The 13,512-nt window shown below is 49.8% G+C and overlaps 15 non-coding genes across 15 annotated transcripts; all 15 read left to right on the forward strand.

The window, feature by feature from the left end:
• Positions 1–622: 622 nt before the first annotated feature.
• trnaf-gaa (transfer RNA phenylalanine (anticodon GAA)) lies at positions 623–695 on the forward strand. Its single transcript has one exon. It is a non-coding gene; the product is annotated as a tRNA-Phe (tRNA).
• Positions 696–2,142: 1,447 nt separating this feature from the next.
• Positions 2,143–2,214, forward strand: trnaq-cug (transfer RNA glutamine (anticodon CUG)). The gene has a single exon. It is a non-coding gene; the product is annotated as a tRNA-Gln (tRNA).
• A 1,320-nt stretch (positions 2,215–3,534) lies between these two features.
• On the forward strand, positions 3,535–3,606 carry trnaq-cug (transfer RNA glutamine (anticodon CUG)). Its single transcript has one exon. It is a non-coding gene; the product is annotated as a tRNA-Gln (tRNA).
• A 97-nt stretch (positions 3,607–3,703) lies between these two features.
• Positions 3,704–3,777, forward strand: trnai-aau (transfer RNA isoleucine (anticodon AAU)). The gene has a single exon. It is a non-coding gene; the product is annotated as a tRNA-Ile (tRNA).
• Positions 3,778–4,926: 1,149 nt separating this feature from the next.
• On the forward strand, positions 4,927–4,998 carry trnaq-cug (transfer RNA glutamine (anticodon CUG)). Its single transcript has one exon. It is a non-coding gene; the product is annotated as a tRNA-Gln (tRNA).
• A 97-nt stretch (positions 4,999–5,095) lies between these two features.
• On the forward strand, positions 5,096–5,169 carry trnai-aau (transfer RNA isoleucine (anticodon AAU)). The gene has a single exon. It is a non-coding gene; the product is annotated as a tRNA-Ile (tRNA).
• Positions 5,170–6,318: 1,149 nt separating this feature from the next.
• trnaq-cug (transfer RNA glutamine (anticodon CUG)) lies at positions 6,319–6,390 on the forward strand. Its single transcript has one exon. It is a non-coding gene; the product is annotated as a tRNA-Gln (tRNA).
• Positions 6,391–7,582: 1,192 nt separating this feature from the next.
• Positions 7,583–7,655, forward strand: trnaf-gaa (transfer RNA phenylalanine (anticodon GAA)). The gene has a single exon. It is a non-coding gene; the product is annotated as a tRNA-Phe (tRNA).
• A 224-nt stretch (positions 7,656–7,879) lies between these two features.
• trnai-aau (transfer RNA isoleucine (anticodon AAU)) lies at positions 7,880–7,953 on the forward strand. The gene has a single exon. It is a non-coding gene; the product is annotated as a tRNA-Ile (tRNA).
• Positions 7,954–10,494: 2,541 nt separating this feature from the next.
• trnaq-cug (transfer RNA glutamine (anticodon CUG)) lies at positions 10,495–10,566 on the forward strand. Its single transcript has one exon. It is a non-coding gene; the product is annotated as a tRNA-Gln (tRNA).
• A 97-nt stretch (positions 10,567–10,663) lies between these two features.
• Positions 10,664–10,737, forward strand: trnai-aau (transfer RNA isoleucine (anticodon AAU)). Its single transcript has one exon. It is a non-coding gene; the product is annotated as a tRNA-Ile (tRNA).
• Positions 10,738–11,886: 1,149 nt separating this feature from the next.
• Positions 11,887–11,958, forward strand: trnaq-cug (transfer RNA glutamine (anticodon CUG)). The gene has a single exon. It is a non-coding gene; the product is annotated as a tRNA-Gln (tRNA).
• A 97-nt stretch (positions 11,959–12,055) lies between these two features.
• trnai-aau (transfer RNA isoleucine (anticodon AAU)) lies at positions 12,056–12,129 on the forward strand. Its single transcript has one exon. It is a non-coding gene; the product is annotated as a tRNA-Ile (tRNA).
• Positions 12,130–13,150: 1,021 nt separating this feature from the next.
• Positions 13,151–13,223, forward strand: trnaf-gaa (transfer RNA phenylalanine (anticodon GAA)). Its single transcript has one exon. It is a non-coding gene; the product is annotated as a tRNA-Phe (tRNA).
• A 55-nt stretch (positions 13,224–13,278) lies between these two features.
• On the forward strand, positions 13,279–13,350 carry trnaq-cug (transfer RNA glutamine (anticodon CUG)). Its single transcript has one exon. It is a non-coding gene; the product is annotated as a tRNA-Gln (tRNA).
• Positions 13,351–13,512: the final 162 nt, after the last annotated feature.

Raw genomic sequence — 13,512 nt, forward strand, 5'->3', positions numbered from 1 at the left:
TTCAATTTATAAATACTCCGTTGATCTTAACAGTTGTGTGAAATGAGCTGTCATCACTCCGTTTTTGCTTTAGCAATTTTTCCGGTCTTTCGGAGGAAAGCCGGTCTCGTGTGTTTGCATGGGTGGTTCAGTGGTAGAATTCTCGCCTGCCACGCGGGAGGCCCGGGTTCGATTCCCGGCCAATGCAAAGCAGCTCTTTTAATAACTGTACACTCAGCGCTGAACTCCAGCTAATTCAGTCTTATCTCAAGACAGGTACTCCACATTTCCGCTCAACCCCTGGCAAGTGGAGCCCTGAGGCTGGCTCATTACAGTTCCCCTAGCTAAAATCTACACAGAGGCATCTCAGCTTCACACTTCTGACCGCCTTCTTGCCCATCCTTGCATCTGTGCACTTTCTCACACATTCCACTGTCTGACATATTGTCTTTGTTGAGCAACAGTCTCGTGTTAGCTTGAGAAGAGCCTCTCACCTGACTCGTGTACCGTACTATGGCTTAAAATCGGACACTTCTCATAGCTTGCTGCTGCTCCAGGTTGACATTCACTGCATGTGGCTCAGGTGGGGAGATGGGCTCCAAAGAAAGAGGCAGAAAACGGCAAGAGTGGAGCTCACAGTTGTGCCGGAATAGCTCAGTTGGGAGAGCGTTAGACTGAAGATCTAAAGGTCCCTGGTTCAATCCCGGGTTCTGGCAGCACGTGACGTGAGTCTTGGAGCTCGTCTCCGCCTTGGGCTGTGATGTACCCGCTGGTTCTATGGTGTAATGGTTAGCACTCTGGGCTCTGAATCCAGCGATCCGAGTTCAAATCTCGGTGGGACCTGTCATGGGCTCAGTTTTGCGCCCCAAGGCGCACTCTTGCCCAAAAACGTTTCTTTTGCACTTTTTGCATGTGGTGTAGCCGACCTTTTCTGCCGCTTGGCCGGTTAGCTCAGCTGCTTAGAGCGTGGTGCTAATAACGCCAAGGTCATGGGTTCGATCCCCATACGGGCCACGCTTTCTCTTTCTCCCGGTGGTCGGAGTGCTTGGAGATCAGAGGTAAGGAAAATGAAAGTGGCCGACGCGATTATAAGAACACAGTCGTGCCAGATTCACCTGCGTCGTGGTGAGAAAAAGAAATGGAGGATACACGCATTTCTCTTAGCTGACAATTCTGCAGCAAGTGGACTGGCAAAGTGTACGTCTACATACACAATTTGCTCAAAGAGCGTAGTAGTTCTTGAAGAAAAATCCAACCCGCACTGTAAAACCATGCTGCCTTCTGGTGTTGTTTACAACTTTCTGATGGAACGAGCTTTTTTGGAGGCATTTATTGGAAAAGTCAACGGAGTTGTCAAGCATCCCGAAGCAGCACTTCCACTAGAAGGTCCCAGAGTTCTTGTGCTTCAAGCACTTCAATTTATAAATACTCCGTTGATCTTAACAGTTGTGTGAAATGAGCTGTCATCACTCCGTTTTTGCTTTAGCAATTTTTCCGGTCTTTCGGAGGAAAGCCGGTCTCGTGTGTTTGCATGGGTGGTTCAGTGGTAGAATTCTCGCCTGCCACGCGGGAGGCCCGGGTTCGATTCCCGGCCAATGCAAAGCAGCTCTTTTAATAACTGTACACTCAGCGCTGAACTCCAGCTAATTCAGTCTTATCTCAAGACAGGTACTCCACATTTCCGCTCAACCCCTGGCAAGTGGAGCCCTGAGGCTGGCTCATTACAGTTCCCCTAGCTAAAAACTACACAGAGGCATCTCAGCTTCACACTTCTGACCGCCTTCTTGCCCATCCTTGCATCTGTGCACTTTCTCACACATTCCACTGTCTGACATATTGTCTTTGTTGAGCAACAGTCTCGTGTTAGCTTGAGAAGAGCCTCTCACCTGACTCGTGTACCGTACTATGGCTTAAAATCGGACACTTCTCATAGCTTGCTGCTGCTCCAGGTTGACATTCACTGCATGTGGCTCAGGTGGGGAGATGGGCTCCAAAGAAAGAGGCAGAAAACGGCAAGAGTGGAGCTCACGGTTGTGCCGGAATAGCTCAGTTGGGAGCGCGTTAGACTGAAGATCTAAAGGTCCCTGGTTCAATCCCGGGTTCTGGCAGCCCGTGACGTGAGTCTTGGAGCTCGTCTCCGCCTTGGGCTGCGATGTACCCGCTGGTTCCATGGTGTAATGGTTAGCACTCTGGGCTCTGAATCCAGCGATCCGAGTTCAAATCTCGGTGGGACCTGTCATGGGCTCAGTTTTGCGCCCCAAGGCGCACTCTTGCCCAAAAACGTTTCTTTTGCACTTTTTGCATGTGGTGTAGCCGACCTTTTCTGCCGCTTGGCCGGTTAGCTCAGCTGCTTAGAGCGTGGTGCTAATAACGCCAAGGTCATGGGTTCGATCCCCATACGGGCCACGCTTTTTCTTTCTCCCGGTGGTCGGAGTGCTTGGAGATCAGAGGTAAGGAAAATGAAAGTGTCCGACGTGATTATAAGATCACAGTCGTGCCAGATTCACCTGCGTCGTGGTGAGAAAAAGAAATGGAGGATACACGCATTTCTCTTAGCTGACAATTCTGCAGCAAGTGGACTGGCAAAGTGTACGTCTACATACACAATTTGCTCAAAGAGCGTAGTAGTTCTTGAAGAAAAATCCAACCCGCACTGTAAAACCATGCTGCCTTCTGGTGTTGTTTACAAGTTTCTGATGGAACGAGCTTTTTTGGAGGCATTTATTGGAAAAGTCGACGGAGTTGTCAAGCATCCCGAAGCAGCACTTCCACTAGAAGGTCCCAGAGTTCTTGTGCTTCAAGCACTTCAATTTATAAATACTCCGTTGATCTTAACAGTTGTGTGAAATGAGCTGTCATCACTCCGTTTTTGCTTTAGCTATTTTTCCGGTCTTTCCGCGGAAAGCCGGTCTCGTGTGTTTGCATGGGTGGTTCAGTGGTAGAATTCTCGCCTGCCACGCGGGAGGCCCGGGTTCGATTCCCGGCCAATGCAAAGCGGCTCTTTTAATAACTGTACACTCAGCGCTGAACTCCAGCTAATTCAGTCTTATCTCAAGACAGGTACTCCACATTTCCGCTCAACCCCTGGCAAGTGGAGCCCTGAGGCTGGCTCATTACAGTTCCCCTAGCTAAAAACTACACAGAGGCATCTCAGCTTCACACTTCTGACCGCCTTCTTGCCCATCCTTGCATCTGTGCACTTTCTCACACATTCCACTGTCTGACATATTGTCTTTGATGAGCAACAGTCTCGTGTTAGCTTGAGAAGAGCCTCTCACCTGACTCGTGTACCGTACTATGGCTTAAAATCGTACACTTCTCATAGCTTGCTGCTGCTCCAGGTTGACATTCACTGCATGTGGCTCAGGTGGGGAGATGGGCTCCAAAGAAAGAGGCAGAAAACGGCAAGAGTGGAGCTCACGGTTGTGCAGGAATAGCTCAGTTGGGAGAGCGTTAGACTGAAGATCTAAAGGTCCCTGGTTCAATCCCGGGTTCTGGCAGCACGTGACGTGAGTCTTGGACCTCCTCTCCGCCTTGGGCTGCAATGTACCAGCTGGTTCCATGGTGTAATGGTTAGCACTCTGGGCTCTGAATCCAGCGATCCGAGTTCAAATCTCGGTGGGACCTGTCATGGGCTCAGTTTTGCGCCCCAAGGAGCACTCTTGCCCAAAAACGTTTCTTTTGCACTTTTTGCATGTGGTGTAGCCGACCTTTTCTGCCGCTTGGCCGGTTAGCTCAGCTGGTTAGAGCGTGGTGCTAATAACGCCAAGGTCATGGGTTCGATCCCCATACGGGCCACGCTTTCTCTTTCTCCCGGAGGTCGGAGTGCTTGGAGATCAGAGGTAGGGAAAATGAAAGTGTCCGACATGATGATAAGAACACAGTCGTGCCAGATTCACCTGCGTCGTGGTGAGAAAAAGAAATGGAGGATAGACGCATTTCTCTTAGCTGACAATTCTGCAGCAAGTATACTGGCAAAGTGTACGTCTACATACACTATTTGCTCAAAGAGCATAGTAGTTCTTGAAGAAAAATCCAACCCGCACTGTAAAACCATGCTTCCTTCTGGTGTTGTTTACAAGTTTCTGATGGAACGAGCTTTTTTGGAGGCATTTATTGGAAAAGTCGACGGAGTTGTCAAGCATCCCGAAGCAGCACTTCCACTAGAAGGTCCCAGAGTTCTTGTGCTTCAAGCACTTCAATTTATAAATACTCCGTTGATCTTAACAGTTGTGTGAAATGAGCTGTCATCACTCCGTTTTTGCTTTAGCAATTTTTCCGGTCTTTCGGCGGAAAGCCGGTCTCGTGTGTTTGCATGGGTGGTTCAGTGGTAGAATTCTCGCCTGCCACGCGGGAGGCCCGGGTTCGATTCCCGGCCAATGCAAAGCGGCTCTTTTAATAACTGTACACTCAGCGCTGAACTCCAGCTAATTCAGTCTTATCTCAAGACAGGTACTCCACATTTCCGCTCAACCCCTGGCAAGCGGAGCCCTGAGGCTGGCTCATTACAGTTCCCCTAGCTAAAAACTACACAGAGGCATCTCAGCTTCACACTTCTGACCGCCTTCTTGCCCATCCTTGCACCTGTGCACTTTCTCACACATTCCACTGTCTGACATATTGTCTTTGTTGAGCAACAGTCTCGTGTTAGCTTGAGAAGAGCCTCTCACCTGACTCGTGTACCGTACTATGGCTTAAAATCGGACACTTCCCATAGCTTGCTGCTGCTCCAGGTTGACATTCCCTACATGTGGCTCAGGTGGGGAGATGGGCTCCAAAGACAGAGGCAGAAAACGGCAAGAGTGGAGCTCACGGTTGTGCAGGAATAGCTCAGTTGGGAGAGCGTTAGACTGAAGATCTAAAGGTCCCTGGTTCAATCGCGGGTTCTGGCAGCACGTGACGTGAGTCTTGGAGCTCGTCTCCGCCTTGGGCTGCGATGTACCCGCTGGTTCCATGGTGTAATGGTTAGCACTCTGGGCTCTGAATCCAGCGATCCGAGTTCAAATCTCGGTGGGACCTGTCATGGGCTCAGTTTTGCGCCCCAAGGAGCACTCTTGCCCAAAAACGTTTCTTTTGCACTTTTTGCATGTGGTGTAGCCGACCTTTTCTGCCGCTTGGCCGGTTAGCTCAGCTGGTTAGAGCGTGGTGCTAATAACGCCAAGGTCATGGGTTCGATCCCCATACGGGCCACGCTTTCTCTTTCTCCCGGAGGTCGGAGTGCTTGGAGATCAGAGGTAGGGAAAATGAAAGTGTCCGACGTGATGATAAGAACACAGTCGTGCCAGATTCACCTGCGTCGTGGTGAGAAAAAGAAATGGAGGATAGATGCATTTCTCTTAGCTGACAATTCTGCAGCAAGTATACTGGCAAAGTGTACGTCTACATACACTATTTGCTCAAAGAGCGTAGTAGTTCTTGAAGAAAAATCCAACCCGCACTGTAAAACCATGCTGCCTTCTGGTGTTGTTTACAACTTTCTGATGGAACGAGCTTTTTTGGAGGCATTTATTGGAAAAGTCGACGGAGTTGTCAAGCATCCCGAAGCAGCACTTCCACTAGAAGGTCCCAGAGTTCTTGTGCTTCAAGCACTTCAATTTATAAATACTCCGTTGATCTTAACAGTTGTGTGAAATGAGCTGTCATCACTCCGTTTTTGCTTTAGCAATTTTTCCGGTCTTTCCGCGGAAAGCCGGTCTCGTGTGTTTGCATGGGTGGTTCAGTGGTAGAATTCTCGCTTGCCACGCGGGAGGCCCGGGTTCAATTCCCGGCCAATGCAAAGCGGCTCTTTTAATAACTGTACACTCAGCGCTGAACTCCAGCTAATTCAGTCTTATCTCAAGACAGGTACTCCACATTTCCGCTCAACCCCTGGCAAGTGGAGCCCTGAGGCTGGCTCATTACAGTTCCCCTAGCTAAAAACTACACAGAGGCATCTCAGCTTCACACTTCTGACCGCCTTCTTGCCCATCCTTGCATCTGTGCACTTTCTCACACATTCCACTGTCTGACATATTGTCTTTGTTGAGCAACAGTCTCGTGTTAGCTTGAGAAGAGCCTCTCACCTGACTCGTGTACCGTACTATGGCTTAAAATCGGACACTTCTCATAGCTTGCTGCTGCTCCAGGTTGACATTCACTGCATGTGGCTCAGGTGGGGAGATGGGCTCCAAAGAAAGAGGCAGAAAACGGCAAGAGTGGAGCTCACGGTTGTGCCGGAATAGCTCAGTTGGGAGCGCGTTAGACTGAAGATCTAAAGGTCCCTGGTTCAATCCCGGGTTCTGGCAGCCCGTGACGTGAGTCTTGGAGCTCGTCTCCGCCTTGGGCTGCGATGTACCCGCTGGTTCCATGGTGTAATGGTTAGCACTCTGGGCTCTGAATCCAGCGATCCGAGTTCAAATCTCGGTGGGACCTGTCATGGGCTCAGTTTTGCGCCCCAAGGCGCACTCTTGCCCAAAAACGTTTCTTTTGCACTTTTTGCATGTGGTGTAGCCGACCTTTTCTGCCGCTTGGCCGGTTAGCTCAGCTGCTTAGAGCGTGGTGCTAATAACGCCAAGGTCATGGGTTCGATCCCCATACGGGCCACGCTTTTTCTTTCTCCCGGTGGTCGGAGTGCTTGGAGATCAGAGGTAAGGAAAATGAAAGTGTCCGACGTGATTATAAGATCACAGTCGTGCCAGATTCACCTGCGTCGTGGTGAGAAAAAGAAATGGAGGATACACGCATTTCTCTTAGCTGACAATTCTGCAGCAAGTGGACTGGCAAAGTGTACGTCTACATACACAATTTGCTCAAAGAGCGTAGTAGTTCTTGAAGAAAAATCCAACCCGCACTGTAAAACCATGCTGCCTTCTGGTGTTGTTTACAAGTTTCTGATGGAACGAGCTTTTTTGGAGGCATTTATTGGAAAAGTCGACGGAGTTGTCAAGCATCCCGAAGCAGCACTTCCACTAGAAGGTCCCAGAGTTCTTGTGCTTCAAGCACTTCAATTTATAAATACTCCGTTGATCTTAACAGTTGTGTGAAATGAGCTGTCATCACTCCGTTTTTGCTTTAGCAATTTTTCCGGTCTTTCCGCGGAAAGCCGGTCTCGTGTGTTTGCATGGGTGGTTCAGTGGTAGAATTCTCGCCTGCCACGCGGGAGGCCCGGGTTCGATTCCCGGCCAATGCAAAGCGGCTCTTTTAATAACTGTACACTCAGTACTGAACTCCAGCTAATTCAGTCTCATCTAAAAACAGGTACTCCACATTTCTGCTCAACCCCTGGCAAGCGGAGCCCTGAGGCTGGCTCATTACAGTTCCCCTAGCTAAAATCTACACAGAGGCATCTCAGCTTCACACTTCTGACCGCCTTCTTGCCCATCCTTGCATCTGTGCACTTTCTCACACATTCCACTGTCTGACATATTGTCTTTGTTGAGCAACAGTCTCGTGTTAGCTTGAGAAGAGCCTCTCACCTGACTCGTGTACCGTACTATGGCTTAAAATCGGACACTTCTCATAGCTTGCTGCTGCTCCAGGTTGACATTCACTGCATGTGGCTCAGGTGGGGAGATGGGCTCCAAAGAAAGAGGCAGAAAACGGCAAGAGTGGAGCTCACAGTTGTGCCGGAATAGCTCAGTTGGGAGAGCGTTAGACTGAAGATCTAAAGGTCCCTGGTTCAATCCCGGGTTCTGGCAGCACGTGACGTGAGTCTTGGAGCTCGTCTCCGCCTTGGGCTGTGATGTACCCGCTGGTTCTATGGTGTAATGGTTAGCACTCTGGGCTCTGAATCCAGCGATCCGAGTTCAAATCTCGGTGGGACCTGTCATGGGCTCAGTTTTGCGCCCCAAGGCGCACTCTTGCCCAAAAACGTTTCTTTTGCACTTTTTGCATGTGGTGTAGCCGACCTTTTCTGCCGCTTGGCCGGTTAGCTCAGCTGGTTAGAGCGTGGTGCTAATAACGCCAAGGTCATGGGTTCGATCCCCATACGGGCCACGCTTTCTCTTTCTCCCGGTGGTCGGAGTGCTTGGAGATCAGAGGTAAGGAAAATGAAAGTGGCCGACGCGATTATAAGAACACAGTCGTGCCAGATTCACCTGCGTCGTGGTGAGAAAAAGAAATGGAGGATACACGCATTTCTCTTAGCTGACAATTCTGCAGCAAGTGGACTGGCAAAGTGTACGTCTACATACACAATTTGCTCAAAGAGCGTAGTAGTTCTTGAAGAAAAATCCAACCCGCACTGTAAAACCATGCTGCCTTCTGGTGTTGTTTACAACTTTCTGATGGAACGAGCTTTTTTGGAGGCATTTATTGGAAAAGTCGACGGAGTTGTCAAGCATCCCGAAGCAGCACTTCCACTAGAAGGTCCCAGAGTTCTTGTGCTTCAAGCACTTCAATTTATAAATACTCCGTTGATCTTAACAGTTGTGTGAAATGAGCTGTCATCACTCCGTTTTTGCTTTAGCAATTTTTCCGGTCTTTCGGCGGAAAGCCGGTCTCGTGTGTTTGCATGGGTGGTTCAGTGGTAGAATTCTCGCCTGCCACGCGGGAGGCCCGGGTTCGATTCCCGGCCAATGCAAAGCGGCTCTTTTAATAACTGTACACTCAGCGCTGAACTCCAGCTAATTCAGTCTTATCTCAAGACAGGTACTCCACATTTCCGCTCAACCCCTGGCAAGTGGAGCCCTGAGGCTGGCTCATTACAGTTCCCCTAGCTAAAAACTACACAGAGGCATCTCAGCTTCACACTTCTGACCGCCTTCTTGCCCATCCTTGCATCTGTGCACTTTCTCACACATTCCACTGTCTGACATATTGTCTTTGATGAGCAACAGTCTCGTGTTAGCTTGAGAAGAGCCTCTCACCTGACTCGTGTACCGTACTATGGCTTAAAATCGTACACTTCTCATAGCTTGCTGCTGCTCCAGGTTGACATTCACTGCATGTGGCTCAGGTGGGGAGATGGGCTCCAAAGAAAGAGGCAGAAAACGGCAAGAGTGGAGCTCACGGTTGTGCAGGAATAGCTCAGTTGGGAGAGCGTTAGACTGAAGATCTAAAGGTCCCTGGTTCAATCCCGGGTTCTGGCAGCACGTGACGTGAGTCTTGGAGCTCGTCTCCGCCTTGGGCTGTGATGTACCCGCTGGTTCTATGGTGTAATGGTTAGCACTCTGGGCTCTGAATCCAGCGATCCGAGTTCAAATCTCGGTGGGACCTGTCATGGGCTCAGTTTTGCGCCCCAAGGCGCACTCTTGCCCAAAAACGTTTCTTTTGCACTTTTTGCATGTGGTGTAGCCGACCTTTTCTGCCGCTTGGCCGGTTAGCTCAGCTGCTTAGAGCGTGGTGCTAATAACGCCAAGGTCATGGGTTCGATCCCCATACGGGCCACGCTTTCTCTTTCTCCCGGTGGTCGGAGTGCTTGGAGATCAGAGGTAAGGAAAATGAAAGTGGCCGACGCGATTATAAGAACACAGTCGTGCCAGATTCACCTGCGTCGTGGTGAGAAAAAGAAATGGAGGATACACGCATTTCTCTTAGCTGACAATTCTGCAGCAAGTGGACTGGCAAAGTGTACGTCTACATACACAATTTGCTCAAAGAGCGTAGTAGTTCTTGAAGAAAAATCCAACCCGCACTGTAAAACCATGCTGCCTTCTGGTGTTGTTTACAACTTTCTGATGGAACGAGCTTTTTTGGAGGCATTTATTGGAAAAGTCGACGGAGTTGTCAAGCATCCCGAAGCAGCACTTCCACTAGAAGGTCCCAGAGTTCTTGTGCTTCAAGCACTTCAATTTATAAATACTCCGTTGATCTTAACAGTTGTGTGAAATGAGCTGTCATCACTCCGTTTTTGCTTTAGCAATTTTTCCGGTCTTTCGGCGGAAAGCCGGTCTCGTGTGTTTGCATGGGTGGTTCAGTGGTAGAATTCTCGCCTGCCACGCGGGAGGCCCGGGTTCGATTCCCGGCCAATGCAAAGCGGCTCTTTTAATAACTGTACACTCAGCGCTGAACTCCAGCTAATTCAGTCTTATCTCAAGACAGGTACTCCACATTTCCGCTCAACCCCTGGCAAGTGGAGCCCTGAGGCTGGCTCATTACAGTTCCCCTAGCTAAAAACTACACAGAGGCATCTCAGCTTCACACTTCTGACCGCCTTCTTGCCCATCCTTGCATCTGTGCACTTTCTCACACATTCCACTGTCTGACATATTGTCTTTGATGAGCAACAGTCTCGTGTTAGCTTGAGAAGAGCCTCTCACCTGACTCGTGTACCGTACTATGGCTTAAAATCGTACACTTCTCATAGCTTGCTGCTGCTCCAGGTTGACATTCACTGCATGTGGCTCAGGTGGGGAGATGGGCTCCAAAGAAAGAGGCAGAAAACGGCAAGAGTGGAGCTCACGGTTGTGCAGGAATAGCTCAGTTGGGAGAGCGTTAGACTGAAGATCTAAAGGTCCCTGGTTCAATCCCGGGTTCTGGCAGCACGTGACGTGAGTCTTGGACCTCCTCTCCGCCTTGGGCTGCAATGTACCAGCTGGTTCCATGGTGTAATGGTTAGCACTCTGGGCTCTGAATCCAGCGATCCGAGTTCAAATCTCGGTGGGACCTGTCATGGGCTCAGTTTTGCGCCCCAAGGAGCACTCTTGCCCAAAAACGTTTCTTTTGCACTTTTTGCATGTGGTGTAGCCGACCTTTTCTGCCGCTTGGCCGGTTAGCTCAGCTGGTTAGAGCGTGGTGCTAATAACGCCAAGGTCATGGGTTCGATCCCCATACGGGCCACGCTTTCTCTTTCTCCCGGAGGTCGGAGTGCTTGGAGATCAGAGGTAGGGAAAATGAAAGTGTCCGACGTGATGATAAGAACACAGTCGTGCCAGATTCACCTGCGTCGTGGTGAGAAAAAGAAATGGAGGATAGACGCATTTCTCTTAGCTGACAATTCTGCAGCAAGTATACTGGCAAAGTGTACGTCTACATACACTATTTGCTCAAAGAGCATAGTAGTTCTTGAAGAAAAATCCAACCCGCACTGTAAAACCATGCTTCCTTCTGGTGTTGTTTACAAGTTTCTGATGGAACGAGCTTTTTTGGAGGCATTTATTGGAAAAGTCGACGGAGTTGTCAAGCATCCCGAAGCAGCACTTCCACTAGAAGGTCCCAGAGTTCTTGTGCTTCAAGCACTTCAATTTATAAATACTCCGTTGATCTTAACAGTTGTGTGAAATGAGCTGTCATCACTCCGTTGTTGCTTTAGCAATTTTTCCGGTCTTTCGGCGGAAAGCCGGTCTCGTGTGTTTGCATGGGTGGTTCAGTGGTAGAATTCTCGCCTGCCACGCGGGAGGCCCGGGTTCGATTCCCGGCCAATGCAAAGCGGCTCTTTTAATAACTGTACACTCAGCGCTGAACTCCAGCTAATTCAGTCTTATCTCAAGACAGGTACTCCACATTTCCGCTCAACCCCTGGCAAGCGGAGCCCTGAGGCTGGCTCATTACAGTTCCCCTAGCTAAAAACTACACAGAGGCATCTCAGCTTCACACTTCTGACCGCCTTCTTGCCCATCCTTGCACCTGTGCACTTTCTCACACATTCCACTGTCTGACATATTGTCTTTGTTGAGCAACAGTCTCGTGTTAGCTTGAGAAGAGCCTCTCACCTGACTCGTGTACCGTACTATGGCTTAAAATCGGACACTTCCCATAGCTTGCTGCTGCTCCAGGTTGACATTCCCTACATGTGGCTCAGGTGGGGAGATGGGCTCCAAAGACAGAGGCAGAAAACGGCAAGAGTGGAGCTCACGGTTGTGCAGGAATAGCTCAGTTGGGAGAGCGTTAGACTGAAGATCTAAAGGTCCCTGGTTCAACCCCGGGTTCTGGCAGCACGTGACGTGAGTCTTGGAGCTCGTCTCCGCCTTGGGCTGCGATGTACCCGCTGGTTCCATGGTGTAATGGTTAGCACTCTGGGCTCTGAATCCAGCGATCCGAGTTCAAATCTCGGTGGGACCTGTCATGGGCTCAGTTTTGCGCCCCAAGGAGCACTCTTGCCCAAAAACGTTTCTTTTGCACTTTTTGCATGTGGTGTAGCCGACCTTTTCTGCCGCTTGGCCGGTTAGCTCAGCTGGTTAGAGCGTGGTGCTAATAACGCCAAGGTCATGGGTTCGATCCCCATACGGGCCACGCTTTCTCTTTCTCCCGGAGGTCGGAGTGCTTGGAGATCAGAGGTAGGGAAAATGAAAGTGTCCGACGTGATGATAAGAACACAGTCGTGCCAGATTCACCTGCGTCGTGGTGAGAAAAAGAAATGGAGGATAGATGCATTTCTCTTAGCTGACAATTCTGCAGCAAGTATACTGGCAAAGTGTACGTCTACATACACTATTTGCTCAAAGAGCGTAGTAGTTCTTGAAGAAAAATCCAACCCGCACTGTAAAACCATGCTTCCTTCTGGTGTTGTTTACAAGTTTCTGATGGAACGAGCTTTTTTGGAGGCATTTATTGGAAAAGTCGACGGAGTTGTCAAGCATCCCGAAGCAGCACTTCCACTAGAAGGTCCCAGAGTTCTTGTGCTTCAAGCACTTCAATTTATAAATACTCCGTTGATCTTAACAGTTGTGTGAAATGAGCTGTCATCACTCCGTTTTTGCTTTAGCAATTTTTCCGGTCTTTCGGCGGAAAGCCGGTCTCGTGTGTTTGCATGGGTGGTTCAGTGGTAGAATTCTCGCTTGCCACGCGGGAGGCCCGGGTTCAATTCCCGGCCAATGCAAAGCGGCTCTTTTAATAACTGTACACTCAGCGCTGAACTCCAGCTAATTCAGTCTTATCTCAAGACAGGTACTCCACATTTCCGCTCAACCCCTGGCAAGCGGAGCCCTGAGGCTGGCTCATTACAGTTCCCCTAGCTAAAAACTACACAGAGGCATCTCAGCTTCACACTTCTGACCGCCTTCCTGCCCATCCTTGCATCTGTGCACTTTCTCACACATTCCACTGTCTGACATATTGTCTTTGTTGAGCAACAGTCTCGTGTTAGCTTGAGAAGAGCCTCTCACCTGACTCGTGTACCGTACTATGGCTTAAAATCGGACACTTCTCATAGCTTGCTGCTGCTCCAGGTTGACATTCACTGCATGTGGCTCAGGTGGGGAGATGGGCTCCAAAGAAAGAGGCAGAAAACGGCAAGAGTGGAGCTCACGGTTGTGCCGGAATAGCTCAGTTGGGAGAGCGTTAGACTGAAGATCTAAAGGTCCCTGGTTCAATCCCGGGTTCTGGCAGCACGTGACGTGAGTCTTGGACCTCCTCTCCGCCTTGGGCTGCGATGTACCTGCTGGTTCCATGGTGTAATGGTTAGCACTCTGGGCTCTGAATCCAGCGATCCGAGTTCAAATCTCGGTGGGACCTGTCATGGGCTCAGTTTTGCGCCCCAAGGCGCACTCTTGCCCAAAAACGTTTCTTTCGCACTTTTTGCATGTGGTGTAGCGGACCTTTTTTGCCGCTTGGCCGGTTAGCTCAGCTGGTTAGAGCATGGTGCTAATAACGCCAAGGTCATGGGTTCGATCCCCA

Source organism: Brienomyrus brachyistius, chromosome 20, assembly GCF_023856365.1.
Source record: "Brienomyrus brachyistius isolate T26 chromosome 20, BBRACH_0.4, whole genome shotgun sequence".
NCBI classification, from domain to species: Eukaryota; Metazoa; Chordata; class Actinopteri; order Osteoglossiformes; family Mormyridae; genus Brienomyrus; species Brienomyrus brachyistius.